The sequence below is a fragment of the Phocoena sinus genome, chromosome 9 (genome assembly GCF_008692025.1).
Source record: "Phocoena sinus isolate mPhoSin1 chromosome 9, mPhoSin1.pri, whole genome shotgun sequence".
Lineage (NCBI taxonomy): Eukaryota > Metazoa > Chordata > Mammalia > Artiodactyla > Phocoenidae > Phocoena > Phocoena sinus.
In genome coordinates, this window is record NC_045771.1 from 46392593 (window position 1) to 46411142 (window position 18550).

Below are 18550 nucleotides of genomic sequence, written 5' to 3' on the forward strand. Positions count from 1 at the left end.
CTTAGACTGAATACCAAAAGCATGATCCATACAAGGAAAAACTGATAAGCTAGGGAGCATCAAAATGTAAAATGTTTGCTCTGTGAAAGATCCTATTAAGAGAATGAAAAGACAAGCTTGGAGTGGGACAAAATATTTGCAAATCACATCTAACAAAGGGCTGTTATCTACAATACATAAAGAACTTTAAAAACTCAACAGGAAAAAAGCAAACAATCGAGTTAATAAATGAATAAGACAAAGAGACATTCCACGCAAGAGGAGACACAGATGGCAAATAAGCACATAAAAAAGTGTTCAGCATCATTAGCAAATTAAAACTATAATGATACACTACACACCTATCAGAATGGCTAAAATAAAACATTGTGACAGCACCAAATGCTGACGAAGGTGTTGCGAAACTGGGATCACTTAGACGTTGCTGTTGGGAATGTAAATGGTCCAGCCACTGTGGAAAAGAGTTTGGCTGTTTCTTAAACTAAACATGCAACCACCATATGACCTATCAGTTGCACTCCTGGACATTTATCCCAGGGAAATGAAAACTTATGTTTGCATATAAACCTGTAGTTTAATGTCTGTAGCAGCTTTAGTCATAATAGCCAAAAATGGGAAATAATCCAAATGTTGTTTAACATGTGAATGGTTAAACTGTGGTATCCCTGTGGTAATAGCATGAAATACTACTCAGTAATAAAAAAGAAAGAACTATTGATATATGCAATGCCCTAGATGAATCTCCAGAGAATTATGCCAAGTGAACAAAACAATCCCGAAACAAGATCACAAAATCCCAATACATACCGTGTGCTTCCATTTATATAATGTTCTTGAAATGACATATTATAGAAACGGGGAACAGATTAGTGATTGTCAGGGGTTAAGGAGGGAGTGGTATGATATAATAGGGCAACGTGAGGGATCGTTGTAGTGGTGGAAGTGTTCTGTATTTTGACTGTACCAATGCCTACAGCCTGGTTCTGCAAGATGTTACCATGAGGGGAAATTGGGTTAAGGGTATAAGGGTCTCTCTGCATTATTTCTTACAGCTGCATGTGAATTTACAATTATCCCAAATAAAAAGTTTAATTAAAAACGAAAATAACTATGTATGAATTTTTTAAGTGATGGAATCAGTAGAGAACAGGAGACTATTAAAAATGACCAAGAAAATTAGAAACAGAACAAAAACACTCTTAGAAAATATATTATTGTTGAGATTAAGAACTTAAATGGATGGTGTATTGGTTTCCTATTGCTGCTGTAACGAGTTACCACAAAGTTAGTGGCTTAAAACAACACACATTTATTATCTTACGGTTCTGGAGGTCAGTAGTCTAAAGTGAGTCTCAATGGGCTAAAATCAAAGTGTTAGCAGGACTGCATTACTTCTGGAGGCTCTACTGGAGAACCCACTTCCTTGCCTTTTCCAGCTTTTAGAAGCCACCCTCATTTCTTGGCTCATAGCCCCATTCCTCCATCTTCAAAACCAGCAACATCAGGCCAAATCCTTCTCAGGCTGCTATCTCTTTAGTTCTCCTTCTTCTTCCTCCCTCTTCCATTTATAAGGACCCTTGTGATTACATCGGGCCCATACCAATAGTCCATGATTATCTTCCCATCTCAAGGTCAGCTGATTTGCACCCTTAATTCCACCTGCTACTTTAATTCTCCTTTGCCATATTCACAGGTTCCAGGTGTAGGGAGTATTCCGCCTAACACAGATGAGTAACACAGCGGGGTTGGAATAGCCACAAAATAATTGATTAATGGAAAGACAACTGAGAAGTTGTTCAGAATGCAGCCAGAGAAACAGGATATGGAAAATATGAGAGTGTAAAAGATATGGAAGATAAAATCCAGAATCCTAGAGAAAAGAAAAATTTTGTAATTTTTCTACCAGAGGTTCATGTAAGGGTATAAACTGGAGGAATTGGTATCTTTAGCATCTCTATATTGGAGCTTACAAGTTTGCACAAGGTAGCCCATCAAGTTTACGTTTGCAAAGTTTCGCTTTTGAGTTAGGAACAAACTTTTATCAGAAGGCAGCCTTTGATGGTAATCTAAATATTCATGAGCATATGTGGTCATGTGATTGAATGTACTCTAGTGTGAATGTGACAACTTATTTATAGCATCGTTATGCCTTATGTAGATTCTCCATTTAAAACGTTTAAAAAACATTTTATTGCGAAAGGTATTAGCATGTTAAAAAGTCCCTTACAGGTCTTCACAGCATAATGTATAGACTATAAAATGTACACTGCCAAGAAGAGATTTAAGGACATGAAGAAAAGCTTACATTTTAAAAAGTATAAATCGAAGTATATGCTCTGTCGTAAAAGGCTTGATGATTTTGAGCTACTTTTCACCGGGGAGCACCTGTCACGTTTTAACGCGAGTTTCACCCGGGAGCACTTGTTAACGTTTTAACAGGCGTTTCACCATCTTGCTCAGGTGCTGCTGCCTCCGGTTGGCTCATTTAGGGGGACGGGCCTAGGCTCGCGGAGGCGAAGATCGAGCTGGCGTCTAGTTCGCGATGTGTCACTCCTGGGCGAGCTCTCAGGCCTGCCCGCTCGGCCTGAGCGGTGGCCTGGCTGCTCTGCTGGGGCAGGGACCGCCCCTCTCGGCTGCCCCGGGCTACTCTCTGCGCGCCGCCTCTCCCGGCTTCCCCCGCCCGGTCCGGGCGAGCGGCCGCCCCGCCGACCCCGACTCGCTTGCCCGGGCCCGGCCTCGCCTTACCCGCGCAGGCCGCAGAGGCTCGGGGCGCGGCCACAGGGGCGCGGCCTTCGCTGCGGTCGGGCCAGTTCCCGTTCCCAGCCGGTGCCGCGGCTGCTCCCTCCCCGGTCCCGGTGAAGCTGCGGGCGCCGCGCGCTCCCGGCCCGGCACTCCCCAGTCTCAGTGTTCCCGCTCGCGCCCTCCCGGCGCATCAGGCTCTCGCTCCCTGCGAGGTCTGCTGCTCCCTGCTGCTGCGAGGTCTGCACACCTAGCGACCAAGTAAGTCCCAGCGACGGGGGTGGGTCGCGCGGGGCACAAGTTTTCTGGCGTCCTGGGCGCTGCGAGGGAGGAGGAGCAGGGAGGCGTCATCCTGCGAGCGGACGGGATTCAAAGCTGCTCTAGAAGAGCCCCGGGTGGAGCAAGGCGGAGAAACCTGGGAGTTTGTGGTATGCCACGAAAGTTCGGGGGGCATGAACTTCAGTGTCAGGGGAATCGTTTATCCCACGGTGGTCCAGGCAGAGCTTCTCAATCCTGCTTGTATCTTAGAATCACCTGGGGCGTTTGTAAAATTCAGATGCCCAGGCTGGATCTATCAGAATCCCTGGGGGTGGGACCCAGGCCTCTGTATCCCCAGCTGATTCCACTGTGCGTTCAGCGTTGAGCAACAATGACCAAAGTGTGGCTGCCAAGAGAAGGTGGAAAGGCCGCCAGGGGCCTTGATGGAGTACAGCCTGCAGACGGATCCGGCTGCTCCCAGTGTCTTGCGTGACCCTGGGGAGGGGGCAGCGGACCTCCCTCCAGCTTCCTGAAACGCAAAGAAGGGAAATGAGACAAGGCTTGGCAGGGTGGCCTGAACAGTGTGTTCAGAACAGATATGCGGCCTCAGATATGCATAGAGTCTTTTGGCATATTGTGAAAAAACAGAAGGGTTGCCAGATCACGATGCCTCTTTAGTTCTGCTTTCTGGGAAATGCCTCCATTGTTGGCCTTTAAAATTAAGTTGTGGGAAGCCAGTAAACCCATGGCCTTAACTACTGGGTTTTCTGCTTTAAGGATGAAGCCAGCTGTGCTTGCCACAGGGTCGGGTTTGTCGCTCCTAAAAGCCGCCTATCTGAGATTTCCCACATCCAGGGAATAGTAACTCTACCTTGGATATTAGGAGTGCACAGGATTTATCCTGTTCTCACCCTGGGGACAGATAGCTCTAATCTCAGCAAGTGGGGCCAGTGGACGAGACACAGACTTTTACTGCAGGTAAGAAAGGTGGATTTAAAACAAATGACAGCCTAGGAGAAGAGAGGGCTAAGAAAGGGTCTAAGAAGAGTAGATTGTGTTTTTGTGTAATGAAGAAATTCAAGTTCAAGCTTTGGAGCCCATCAAACCTGCGCCCCAATCCAGATTCTGTCACTTCTGTGATGCGTGACCATGGGCGTGTTATATGTGATCTCTCTGAACCCCTGTCTTCTTTCTCGTAAAATGGGGATAAAAAGAGCTCTGTCGTGAGGTTAAATGAGATGGGGTGTATCAAACGCCTGGCACGGCGGGTGGCACGTGGTAGCTGCTCCATCAGTGGCAGTTACTAGCCACTGCAGTGGTCATCTGTGTTCAACAGTTGTTTATTTAGTACAGCCACGGTGAGGGAGAGTGGCCAGTAGTTGCTCCATTCCCCTGTTCTTCTCCTGCCCTGCTCGGGGGAGGGCTCTGTAGCTCCTTCCCCCTTGGGCACTGTGTACTTTGCAGCCAGGAATTTCAGGCCACCACCCTCTCCCCCAACAGGGCTTATTAATGGCTCTAGAATACAGTTTTACTCCATGCGATAGGAATGAATTTCTTGGCAAAAGAAAGTGGTCCTTAATCTTGAGATTTCCTCCACCCCACTGCCCCATATATCAAAAAAAATGGGCTCCCCCAAAGCTGGGCTGTTTACAGGGTCTCAGAATTGACATGGGCACACACAGATGACTTTCCTTTTGGCAGCATCCTCAGGCCGTGCCCTGGTTGTACCTGTTTTGCTACTGGCCCTTGGTCTAGGGGCAGTGAATCCTTCCTAGATGATCAAGAAGTCAGGAATTTGGAGAAGGGAGGACCCACATCCTACAATTGTCAGGGGGTATCCCAGCTGAACCTTTCACATTGGTTCCACTCTGTGTGTCATTGATGATCACTTTGATAGTAACAGCAGCACTGTTTATTTTAGGTTAGACATTAGAAATACTATAAACAGTGATGTAATGTAGGTATAAAGATCAAGTGGTTTTTCTTTTTGCGGTACGCGGGCCTTTCATGGCTGTGGCCTCTCCCGTTGCGGAGCACAGGCTCCGGACGCACAGGCTCAGCGGCCATGGCTCACGGGCCCAGCCGCTCCGCGGCATGTGGGATCTTCCCGGACCGGGGCATGAACCCATGTCCCCTGCATCGGCAGGTGGACTCTCAACCCCTGCGCCACCAGGGAAGCCCTCAAGTGTTTTTTTACAGCGCTATCACTAACTTGCCTAATGAGAATATCAAATTCTTGTCTCTTTTTATCCAAAGAAAAGAGTTCAATGTTGACTCGATATTTAAGACATAAACCTAGGATTTGAGGTTTATATTACCAGTTCCTTCTATGATTCTTCTTTTTTGGGGGTTTGAGGCAAGGTGAAATTTAAAAAGGTAAAGTTTATACTTGTGCTGAATTTTTGTCATGCAGAAGCTGTAGGTATTTTGCAGGTTTCTGGAAGTCCTGTTTCCTTTTATCTTCTGGGCAAAGTCAGTTGAGTTTCATACAAAGGGCTTCCTTTCATCCATCTATAGGGTCCAAAGTTGTTTTAAGGGAAACTCTTTGGTGCATCACTCAGTGACAGCAAGTGTTTTTTTCCAAACTTGACTCTTGTAGTAAGAGGAGACTAATCATTGCCATTTCAATTAACTGATGGTTTTTACTCAGTGCTAGAAAGTTTGTCAAAGCAAGACATTCTGGCTTGAATTCTTATTTATGTATTTTATCTAGAAACTGCCACAGACCAAACTGTGGGCAGAGATTTTGGTGCAGAGTTGACCAAGACAAGCTCACCACCATCCCTCCTCCCCTTCACCATCCTTCCACCCTCTGGAGCTGAGCCAGTGAGGCCTGGGATGCTTTTACTCTGAGGGGATCTTACCTTGACCCTCAGAAGGGGCACAGTGCCCTAACAAGGGGTCTGCCTCTATAGAACTGTAACCGAGAGTGGGGTCCGACTGCTTGCCATTCAAAAGCCATTAAAGAGGCCAGGTTGGTGGAAAGGAAAGTTTGCTTTGTTTTGGATGCCGGCAACCGGGGAGAAGGCGGACGCCTGTCCAAAGACCGACTCCCCCCCGTGACAATCAGGGGGCAAGAGCTTTTATAGGCGGAGGGAGGGGGCTACATGCAGAAACTGTGCAGTCAGCTCTGACAGGCACCTTGAAATTGGTCACGTGGTCTGACCAGCGTCATCTTGACTGTTTTAGGTATAGTTAGTCTTCGGTTGCAGGGTCGGTTTGTTTTCATTTCTTTGAGGCCAATTCACAGACTGTGGCAGCTTATGTCATGGCTACAGTAAGATTACCATGTAGTTAACTTCTTTCACCAGGTGGGCGTTTCATTATCTACAATACAGCTCACAGGAGATGGCTCAGAATATTATCTACAGCCCTTGAGGAGGAACTAAAGGTCCTTAACCATGCTTAATGACTAAACTACTATTATTTAGTCTTGTTGGACTGTTTTCCTTTGTTTCTGCATTTTCTCGCTTCTCTGATTAAACTAATTCTTTAGCTGAAGTTTTTCCACACACAAAAGTCAGGCGGAGGACGTGGTAGGGAAGGACCATAGGGTCCTGTTCCGTTTCAGAACCAGCAAGGCAATTCTGTGTTCTATTATACTTCATTAAAATCATTTAGAGTACTCTCTAGTAAGCTGTCACTTTGGTATTTTTTTGCTGAGTAGTCATTTTTCTTTAAAGAAAACTATAGTTTTCTATGGAACTAATGAATAGGTCAACATGAGGGTCCAGGTAATTTGCAAAGCACCAGATCAGCACCAGGTTTTGGTAGGTTAATATTTTAATTAATTAATTTGTTTTTATTTTTGGCTGTGTTGGGTCTTCGTTGCTGTGCACGGGCTTTCTCTAGTTGCGGCGAGCAGGGGCTACTCTTTGTTGCGGTGCGCAGGCTTCTCATTGCGGTGGCTTCTCTTATTGCAGAGCACGGGCTCTAGGCGCGCGGGCTTCAGTAGTTGTGGCACGCAGGTTCAGTAGTTGTGTCTCATGGGCCCTAGAGTGCAGGCTCAGGCTCAGTAGTTGTGGCGCACGGGCTTAGTTGCTCCACGGCATGTGGGATCTTCCTGGGCCAGGGTTCGAACCCTTGTCCCCTGCATTGGCAGGCGGATTCTTAACCACTGCGCCACCAGGGAAGCCCCTCATGTTTTATTAAAATATTAACCTGGGCCTACCTGGTGGTGCAGTGGTTAAGAATCCACCTGCCAATGCAGGGGACAAGGGTTCGAACCCTGGCCCAGGAAGATCCCACATGCCGTGGAGCAACTAAGCCCGTGCGCCACAACTACTGAGCCTGTGCTGTAGAGCCTGCACGCCACAACTACTGAAGCCTGCGCACCTAGAGCCCATGCTCCGCAACAAGGAGTAGCCCCTGCTCCTCGCAGCTAGAGAAAGCCTGCGCGCAACAACGAAGAGCCAACGCATCCAAAAAAAAAAAAAAAAAAAGCCAAAAACCATGAGAAGTCACCACTACTATATCTTTGTATTAGGGTGTTGATACTGACTCTTCTCTGTGTCATCCTCACGATACAGGTTAAGGACAGAAAAGAGTTGGGAGGATGAAATGACTTGGTAGATATTTTCAGAGTCACACTTAGCTGGGTAGGGCAGTCACATATTGCTAAGGAAAACCCCTCCATGGTAGCAGAGCTGGGACCAGATGATGATTTATGTGAGAAAATATTTGTGTTCTAATTCCCAAAAGATGAAAGTCTAATGACTAAGAACTTCCCGTGCTTCATTTTAACACATTCCCCAGTTGCTATCTATGACCCCAAACCAAACCTTCTAGAAGGAAAGGAACTGGGTGGAAAGCTAGGCTTTTCTTTGGGGATATCCTAACTCCTTGTGATTCAGGGCAGCAGGCCCCTTCATGGAGAGGGCCATCCCTGGACTCCACTTAACAAGGCCAGTGTTTTACATTTAATATGAATTCAGGCATGTTGATGATTTCAAGTGGAGTTACTAGATCTATAACAAATATTAGGCAGGACTTAAATGGAAGAGACCATGGACTTTGGTGTCAGAGCTGGGATCAAGCCCCTGCTTTGTTCCTTAACTGTGTGACTTCAGCCAAGATAGTTAACCTCTCCAACCCTGTGTCCTCCTCTGTATGAAATAGTTTTAGTAATTCTTGCCTTACAGAGTGGTTTTGAGTATTTGATGAGATTGTCGCTGTGAAGTGCTCGCATACCACCTGGCTTTCAGGAAATGGTAATTATGATGATTGGGTTCAAGTGCGGTCTTGCCATCTCCTAGTTGTGTGGCTTTGAATAAGCTACTTAACCCACATGAGCCTCAGTTTTTCTATCTGTAAAAAGGGAATAACTATCAATGCGGAAGGTCTGGCTTGAGGCTTTGAGGAAATGAAATAAAGATGCGTCTGATAGGAAACACTTACATAGATTTACAATGTACAACACTGGTCAAAGGGCTTTAGTTTTTTTTTTTTTTTTTGGCTTTTTAGCTCACCTAATCTTCCCAACAACCCTATACTGTAGTTATCGTTTCTCCTATTTTACAGATAAGACAGTTGAGGCTCAATGAGATTAAATAACCAGCCCAAAGTCAACAGATTGTTAGTGCTGCACCCAGGATTTGAAGCAGAAATCCAGGTTCTAACCACTGAACGGGACTCAGTGAGTGTCCCTCCCTCTCTGCCCACCTCCCCACCCCTATGCTTGCCTCCTGGAATTGACCCACAGGTGGGCTTGTGCTCTTCGTAGAGCTGTCCTTCTGGATACAAGGCCCTTCCAAAGAACTGCCTGCCTCTGCCTGCTTATGGAATGAACCTGGGAACACCCGCACACCGATTTATAACATTTAAACCTCAACCATTGCTTACACTGGATGACCTAATATCCACTCGGGGTGGTGCTGGTGATACTGGTATTGACCGACTTTATTAGAGTGGATTATGATGTTTATTTTTGGATCAATGTCATCTCAGCGCACTGAGATTGTTAGCTTGGGTGTGATAAAACACAGGCAGACATTCTGTGTTTCTAAACGTATTCTAAAGTATTCACCCAGACAGGTGTGCTGGGTATTTGAGAAAACAGAAACCAGGCCTGGAATTTCCCAGGATGGGACTCAGGTAGACAAGACAGTATTTAAATACACCCCATTGAAAATGCAATGACCTGTTCCAAGTACACTACCTTTTTAAGAAAATCCATACTCATCTCCCTTCTTCTTTATACCCCAGTAGGTTTTATGTCTTTTGGAGCTCTGGCAATCTTCCAAGAGGCCTGTGGAACTCAGAGCCCAGAAGAGGGAATTCTCCATTGAGTGAATTGTGGGTGCTTTAGCATTTCTGATAATAAGCTGGTAATTGTTTTTCTGGCTTTCCCATGGGTATGAAGTGCTCTGCTTGCTCCCCAGCCTGGTGCTGCAAGCTGTCAGAGAGCTATTTGTAGCTCCTGGTTCCTCCTGGCTCTTTGGGGCTTCAATTCTTCAACACACTGATTCAACAAATATTATCAGAGACCTTGCTGGTGCCAGGAATCTCCCAAGTTTTGGGGATACAGCAACGAATGAATCCAGGGGCTCAGCGCCTGGCCAAATGGAATTTGCTGGCTACTGGAAGAGGAAGGGGTGGTACACACAAATACATAGTTATAAAGGGGTTAAGTGCTGTGAGTGAAAATAACAGTATGTATGTCATGAGACAGATTATCAGAGCTGTGCTAGGATTAGGGGAGTCTGGGATCTGCTCCTCCAAGAATGAGCCTTTTCAACTAGTTCCTGGGGATGAGGAGGGGTTAGAGCATGCCAGATTCAGGGAACAGCATGGTTGAAGGCTCAGAGGTGGAAAGAACAGGGTGTATTGAGGACGTTACAGTGAGGAAGGCCAAGCAGAGCCTCCTGGGCTGGGAAGGATTTGGAAATTTATTGTAAAGGACAGTGGGAGGCCTTGAGGAGTTCCCACTGCTGCCTTTTCTCAATGTTAGTAATCTACAAGAAAAAGATAATTAACAACCCCTACTTGTTAAGCTTTATAAACCTTGACTTAATGTGAGACAATTATGGAGGCAGAAATTATGGTTTTCAATTTCTAATGAAGGAACCGAAGCTCAGAGCAGAGAAAAGATGGCAGAACCAGGACGCAGAGCCTGGTCTGCCTTGCCCACCGCACCGGCTCCGTGGTTTTTGGGAGTGGATGTGTGTAAGTGCGTGCGGGCCGGCCAGGCGCCAGCATCCTTCAGCAGGAGCCTCGGTGGATGCACATGGGTGGAGTCCGGTCCTTCCTGGCTCCTTGGAAGCAGGAACACAAGGGCCCAAAGAGCAGAGGCAGGCTGGCTGCGTGGGTGTCAGAGTCTGCGGATAAAAATTCCGGGAATCCCCTGGCCAAGGGAAAGGGCTTTGGACAGTTTTTCATGCTTGTCTGTTTTTCCCTGGCTTTAGCCCCAAAGCCCTGAAAGAGGTGCTTTCCCCACTTTGTTCATCTACCAGGGAATTTGCATCCACTTAAAATACCAGGGTGTTTAGAAAAAAAAAATCCTTTGTTTGGAGCTTTCGGATCACAGAAAAAGCCTCTTGCTGTGGGACACCTGCATTACCCCCTTTCTGCTCACTCCTGTGAAGCTGTCGTGAGGTCACAGAGTGAGACGCCTGGCAGGTCAGGTGTATCTTGGCTGTCGGGGAGGGCCTGCTCCCTAAGATAGCCCCTCACTGGGTGGGGCCCCAGGGTGTGCCGCCTCTGGGAAGAACTTGGCATCTTCTCAATCTCCCGATGGCCCTCGGGAGTCCCCTCCTACACATCCCAGGTACCATCTGGCCGAGCTCCAGGTAGATTTGTGTCCCAGACAATAAAAGTCTCCTGTTAAGCATTTTGGCCAGCGATCTGCTGAGTGTTTATTCGTTCGAGGCCAGGTTTCAATTCAAGCCTCTGAGGTGACTAAAGTATTTTGTTCTTGTAAATTGCCTTTCATTTGAGAAGCTCCAGACACTTTCTGTGTCCGTCCTCAATGCCATCTCCAGACGTCCTCTGGCTTCCGAACCTGCCCCTTCTGTAGAACTTTCTTCTGCGTAAGCACTTAAACTCTTAAATAGAGTTCCAGGTCAGGGTTTCTGATTCAAGGCTCTGTTGTCTTCTGTTGGCTTTTTTTATTAAGGTATTTTTATTCACTGGGCCCTCAGAGATGAATACCGAGCAGGGTGTCTTTGGAACTTTGTTTTTCAAAGCCTGGGTAACACCAGGAAAATGTCAAACAACAATTGTATATCAGCCCCATAAGGCACAATGGAGGACATTGTCACAAAGCAATAGGTGATTATGTACCAAGAGAATGTATAGGCTATGCTCTGGAAATTGAGAGCTGGGCTTTGGTTAAACTTTTCAAGGCAGCTGCCAACAGAAAAGTCTTAGAGCAATAGAAAATATTGGTGCCTGCAAATCCGAATTTATCTACTAATGAACTCGGCCAGGGACACTCCCTGTGTGAGCCCGTGAATTCTGGAAATCCACATATTCGTTCAATGAGCATTAATGAAGCTCCCGTTATAAGCAGTGTGCTGTGCTAGATTCATTCATTCAACATTTTTTAATCTAGCATCTTCTCTGCTGGGGATACGGGGACTAACCAGATGGACACTATCCCTCATAGGCAAATGCTGGGCCTCAAAGATGAACCAGACAGAAGCTCCAGCCTGCACCACCCTCTCCTTCGTCATGATAAATACTTGCAGTGTGACCAGTGTTGTGCTAAATGTCATCTAAGTATTAAAGTTAACTACCACATCCTGTGAGAGTGGTGGGGATAAAGTACCATGGGAATTCCCAGTGGGGAGAGAGGGACTGAGGGGGAGGAACATGGTGAGGTGGGGCCCCTGCCCATCTGACAGGTACCAGTCCCTGCTGTGGGGATGGGGTGAGACTCTCGGCTGCTGAGGGGGCTACCCTAACCAGAAGTAAATAAAAGAGCATTTGCCTCAGTGCCAAGAGACCTGGGACCTAGCTCTGGTTGATCCAGACAAGTCTTGGCCTTGCCTAGGGCCTCAGTTTCCTCATCTGTAAAATGGGGGTGTTGGACCGTACTCTTTTCCACTCCAGAAGTCTGTGGTTCCAGGAGAGAAGGGAGGGGCTGGCTCAGCGCACTCTCTGAACGGGGTTTCTTGACCCCCTCAGAGATACTGGGCTCTGAGGATGTGGAGTCAGACATTTGAGTTCCCAGAAGGCCTGAAAGGTTATCTGCATTCCATCAGCCTCCCCCCCCCCCCCCCCCCCCAAGTGCTTACATCGTCTGTCTGCATTCCTGCGCTTGTAGTAGGCAAGGTGGCAGAGTCTGTATCTGGAGTTCAAACTATGTGGTGCTTTCGCAAGAGAAAAAAAGGAGATGGGAGAGAGAGGAGATATTGAGAGGACAGACTGCCTTTTCGATCTGCTTTGAAATTCTGAGGGATTATGTGCTTTCAGATACTTGAAGTAAGTGAATATTAATGGAACTTAAAAGCTTCCAATGACTGTAGCCTCATCCGTCTGCTAAATTTTTTCCAGAGGGGGCTGTTAGTAGTTTTCTGGTATGGCAGAGGCATACAGGACTGGGCTTGTTTTCCAGGTTAAGAAATTGAAACCAAAACACGAAAAATGAATAACCACCCCCCTCCCAAACCCCAAACCTGAGAGAGACAGGGCTCCATGAAGACCCATTAAAGAATGGCAACTTGAGTTTGTCTAGTTTCTGAAGCCTGGAAGCAGAACTGAGCTCGTGTTTTGTGGCTTACGCAGCAGGGAAAGTAGGACCCTGTTTGAGTTGACCCACTGTGTGTGATCTCTGTGTAGTTCTATCAGTATTGTATAAAAACGTGCTTGGTCTTAGCTTCCTGTTCAGTTGCTGATGGGAGGTGTTGGCCCACCCACCTCATTGTTGGGCAACTTGAAGCAGGGTGGAGGCTTCCTGTCCACATGATCGATGTCAGCAAACACGGTATAATTGTCTTCCTCACTGTAACACTGGGCTGAGGAGGCTGTGAGTCCTCTTCGCCAAAATGAACCTTATTCCAGAGAGAAGTCATTTCCTCGAGGAGCGTTCCAGATGTGTTCAATGATGTATGTGTTCAGGTTATGCAGGGGTTTATGATCAGGTTGGCAGAGCCTATTCTTTTTTAACTTTTCTGCTCTTCCCTCAACTGCACTCCTTTCTGCCCTTCTGCCACCCACCGTCTTGGCCTCGACTTGGCTGGTTTTAGTGTCTTGGAATAAGTCACTGTTTTTCTTTAATGAGCCTAGAGCTTTTGGAGGAGGAGCTCTGTAACAATACAAATAACAAATAAATTGGAGTCTTTGTGTGTTCCCTGTTTCTCCTTTTTTTTTTTTTTTTTTTTTTTTTTTTGCAGTACATGGGCCTCTCACTGTTGTGGCCTCTCCCGTTGCGGAGCACAGGCTCCAGACACGCAGGCTCAGCGGCCATGGCTCACGGGCCCAGCCGCACCGCGGCATGTGAGATCTTCCCAGACCGGGGCACGAACCCATGTCCCCTGTATCGGCAGGCGGACTCTCAACCACTGCGCCACCAGGGAAGCCCCTGGCAGAGCCTATTTTTGTTGGCATTTTGCAATCTGAGGAATGTCATCCCTGAGGTAGGCAGGTACCTATTTGAGGTAGGCAGGGAGGGATGGCTTTATTTTACATGATCTTAAATCTGAATTCAGTAAGTAAATAGCGATGATCAATTCCTATTGTCCAGGACTGCGGTAGACAGAATGTTTTTAGAAGTCCACATCGTGCGTGGCAGATGTGGCTCTGCCAGAGATGGTATTTGCTGGATAGACTTTAGCCATAGGATGTGGTTTTAGCAGAAGGGAAGGGAGAATCTAAAGTGGTTTCCTTGGTAACAGTAGCCACTTAGGTGGGGAGGAGACATTGGGTGGAAAGTGTGAGGTACCTTTGGCATCATCCATCAAAGTGGAAACATCACTCGGGGTCAGAATGTTACCCAGAAGGCAGTTGAGCCCATATTATTTTAAAGTGTTCGGAAGCTTGCGTTACATGAAAGGAAATACAAGACAAAGGAAATGAAGAGACCTTTGGTAATTATGGAGCATTTTTTAAATGTGGTATTGCCTAAGCTCCTAAGGTTTAAAAAAAATCTACTTGAAAGTCAGTTCTGTTGACTCTTTTGCTCCATTCTGTCTTTGTAGGGCTTGATTTTTCACCTTATTTCGAACCAGGTTTAGTGGCAATACCATGAGTTGACAGACTCCTACTAAACTGAAGATACCCATCAGCTTGATAATGATATTTCACCAAATCAGAAGGAGTGTTCCGTTCATTGACAGGCGCACAGAAGGAGTCATACCATTCCACCAGAGTTTGTTTGATTTTAATGGATTGTCGTTTAGTTTAATGGGGACTGAGCGTTTTTTCCTAGGAGGGTGAGCTGAAACTCAAAGTTCCCTAACAGATGGTGATTGCTGAGAAGGTTGCATTGAGCTGCCTCAAGGTTTCCTAAGATGCCCTGATGAATAAAAAGGCTTATTTAAAGTTTAAGTAACTTTGAGTATATATTCTTCTTATAAAAAATTAAAACATTATGAATAAAAGTACTATACCAATCCTGGTGCCTTTCCTTCCCTGTCTGGAAGTAATCTCTCTTCTCATAAAGTATGTCTTCTTCCAGATATTTTTCTTTGCATCTGTGTTCATAGATGTATACTTGTAGAAAATGTATACGGTTTTGCGTGTCTGTAGGGAGACAATACGGACAAATTATATGTGTTGTTATGCTCTTTCCAAAACTTGTATTTTTCAAATGACAATATGTCTTGAAGATCTTTCTGTCGGTACATGGAGCTCCACCACATTCTTTTTCATCGCTGATCCTGTCTCTTTAGCTTCTATGGTTCCTACTGGATGATTCTGACAGAAGTGGTGGTGGTGGACTGGGCTGAGGTTCTGATGTGGGACAAGAAGGTGGGTGGAGTGAGGTGACGGGGACCTGGGACCACAACAAGCAGACTTGGCCACCTCAGTACAAATGGTGAGAATGTGTGGCTTACCCTTGTGCCTTTTTTTCCCCCTTTAAATAAATTAGCATTTTCTTGTATAGATTACTTCTAAGTCTGAGGTAGGTAGGAAATGAGGCTTCATTTTAACTTAACTCTTAATTCTAAAGTCGGTTTTACAGTATCTGGAAAAAAAAGATGGTAGTGGCTTTATCTTTACAGTGAGTAGTCCTTTCATGTCGTGGGTCTCTGTCCTGTAGAAACTGCTGTCGTGTGAGGGCAGTGAGGGGCCGTGGCAAGCATTCCAGCCCTCCTGCTCTGCCTTCCACCAGCCGTCTGGCGTTTGACAGCTCAGTTCACCCCTCTGGGTCTCAGTTTCTTAATGTGGTAAATGCTTTTCTTGTCCACTGTTATAGTATCCGTCAGGCTAGGCTAGGTTGTGCTGCAGTAACAGATAATTCCAAAAATCTCAGCAGCTCAAACAACAAAGGTTTGTTTCTTGTTCACACTCTATGCCCATCACAAGTTCGCAAGGGGCTCTCCTTACTGTCATTACCTGTGGGCCAGGTGGATGGAGCAGCTACCAGCTAGAATGTTGCTGGTTGGTCCTAGCGCCAGAGGAAAAGGAGAGTCGCACGCTGACAAGTGATGCATCAATGCTGAGTAACTCGTTCTGCTGCTCACATGTGGTGAGTCAAAGCAGATAACATCAGTGACATGTAATCCTACCTGGTACCTGGGAGGGGGATCCAAGCTATGTGATGAGCAGCATGCTTTACTCACGGTGTTGTTTGTCAAGAAAGGGTTAGGAAAGTCTGTGAAAACTGTCCTGTGGTCAGTAAAGTCATATCCCAGAAGCTAATCCTTTCTGTACGCCTTTCTGTACGTATAGGATCATCAGCCTTTTCCTGTGGCCTCCAAGGTTCCAGAGAACAGCATCATGTATGGGGATCACATTTTCAGAAATGACCAGAGCTGGGGTGGGGAACAGTCAGGGAGGGATCAGAGGCTGATGGCCCTGAGCCAGATCCCGTAGCACCTGGACACCAGCAAGGCCGGCCTTGATTTTACTTATGTTTGTACTTGAAGAAAAAGTCGGCGGCAGAAATACTTGTAGAATGGCCTGAGTACTTGGAGCTCGTTGTTTAAAGAACTCTGGGTTGTCTGTCTACGTTAGCATCTTCCACACTGTTAAAGAATGTTTTAAGGACCAAGGCTGAGATCTGCTAGGAATCTTATCTGCTGGTATTGCAATACGAATTTGCAGAAAGCTGTGTTGTTTATTTTGAAATATATATATATGTGAATGATGACTCCCAACAGTTGGGTGTGTAAGAAAAGAATGAAATCACGAGGCCAGTGTGGATGTTGGGAAATGATTTTCTTGAGGTTTCTGTTCTCCATCTAGCCTCCACACCCCCTTCAGTTGGGATGGAGGCCAAATTGTCTGCTCGACCTGGGAGTCAACATTCACATCCACACTGGGCAGGGTGGCCTCTGCAGCCTCTGCACTTGGGCTCTGCTGGATGATTTTGCCCAGAACAAGGATGCTGCTGAATGGACGTGTTTGCCAGTAACTTCAGGGAACATTGAGGTGATTTCTCTTTGGGGTTTATTCTTTTTTTTTTTTTAAACATCTTTATTGGGGTATAATTGCTTTACAATGGTGTGTTAGTTTCTGCTTTATAACAAAATGAATCAGTTATACATATACATATGTTCCCATATCTCTTCCCTCTTGCGTCTCCCTCCCTCCCACCCTCCCTATCCCACCCCTCCAGGTGGTCACAAAGCACCGAGCCGATATCCCTGTGCCATGCAGCTGCTTCCCACTAGCTATCTACCTTACGTTTGTTAGTGTGTATATGTCCATGCCTCTCTCTCGCCCTGTCACAGCTCACCCTTCCCCCTCCCCATATCCTCAAGTCCGTTCTCCAGTAGATCTGTGTCTTTATTCCTGTCTTACCCCTAGGTTCTTCATGACATTTTTTTTCCCTTAAATTCCATATATATGTGTTAGCATACGGTATTTGTCTTTTTCTTTCTGACTTACTTCACTCTGTATGACAGACTCTAGGTCCATCCACCTCATTACAAATAGCGCAATTTCGTTTCTTTTTATGGCTGAGTAATATTCCATTGTATATATGTGCCATATCCTCTTTATCCATTCATCCAATGATGGGCACTTAGGTTGTTTCCATCTCTGGGCTATTGTAAATAGAGCTGCAATGAACATTTTGGTACATGACTCTTTTTGAATTTTGGTTTTCTCAGGGTATATGCCCAGTAGTGGGATTGCTGGGTCATATGGTAGTTCTATTTGTAGTTTTTTAAGGAACCTCCATACTGTTCTCCATAGTGGCTGAACCAATTCACATTCCCATCAGCAGTGCAAGAGTGTTCCTTTTCTCCACACCCTCTCCAGCATTTATTGTTTCTAGATTTTTTGATGATGGCCATTCTGACTGGTGTGAGATGATATCTCATTGCAGTTTTGATTTGCATTTCTCTAATGATTAATGATGTTGAGCATTCTTTCATGTGTTTGTTGGCAGTCTGTATATCTTCTTTGGAGAAATGTCTATTAAGGCCTTCTGCCCATTTTTGGATTGGGTTGTTTGTTTTTTTGTTATTGAGCTGCATGAGCTGCTTGTAAATTTTGGAGATTAATCCTTTGTCAGTGGCTTCATTTGCAAATATTTTCTCCCATTCTGAGGGTTGTCTTTTAGTCTTGTTTATGGTTTCCTTTGCTGTGCAAAAGCTTTGAAGTTTCATTAGGTCCCATTTGTTTACTTTTGTTTTTATTTCCATTTCTCTAGGAGATGGGTCAGAAAGGATCTTGCTGTGATTTATGTCATAGAGTGTTCTGCCTATATTTTCCTCTAAGAGTTTGATAGTTTCTGGCCTTACATTTAGGTCTTTAATCCATTTTGAGCTTATTTTTGTGTATGGTGTTAGGGAGTGATCTAATCTCATACTTTTACATGTATCTGTCCAGTTTTCCCAACACCACTTATTGAAGAGGCTGTCTTTCTCCACTGTACATTCCTGCCACCTTTATCAAAGATAAGGTGTCCACATGTGCCTGGGTTTATTTCTGGGCTTTCTATCCTGTTCCATTGATCTATCTTTCTGTTTTTGTGCCAGTACCATACTGTCTTGATTACTGTAGCTTTGTAGTGTAGTCTGAAGTCAGGGAGCCTGATTCCTCCAGCTCCATTTTTCGTTCTCAAGATTGCTTTGGCTATTCGGAGTCTTCTGTGTTTCCATACATATTGCGAAATTTTTTGTTCTAGTTCTGTGAAAAATGCCAGTGGTAGTTTGATAGGGATTGCATTGAATCTATAGATTGCTTTGGGTAGTAGAGTCATTTTCACAATGTTGATTCTTCCAATCCAAGAACATGGTATATCTCTCCATCTATTTGTATCATCTTTAATTTCTTTCATCAGTGTCTTATAATTTTCTGCATACAGGTCTTTTGTCTCCTTAGGTAGGTTTATTCCTAGATATTTTATTCTTTTTGTTGCAGTGGTAAATGGGAGTGTTTTCTTGATTTCACTTTCAGATTTTTCATCATTAGTATATAGAAATGCCAGAGATTTCTG

At 45.5% G+C, this 18550-nt stretch overlaps 1 protein-coding gene across 5 annotated transcripts in view; it reads left to right on the forward strand.

Moving 5' to 3' along the window:
* Positions 1–2312: 2312 nt before the first annotated feature.
* NOD1 (nucleotide binding oligomerization domain containing 1) overlaps positions 2313–18550 on the forward strand; it is a 91821-nt gene continuing 75583 nt past the window's right edge. For 2 of the 5 annotated variants that reach the window (XM_032643193.1, XM_032643194.1), the window contains exon 1: positions 2313–3000. The gene's annotated coding sequence lies outside the window, so the exon portion shown is untranslated. Of the gene's footprint in view, positions 3001–3035; positions 3168–16425; positions 16534–18550 lie in introns of those variants that run through there. The other 3 variants (XM_032643197.1, XM_032643198.1, XM_032643196.1) reach the window with 3 other exon arrangements.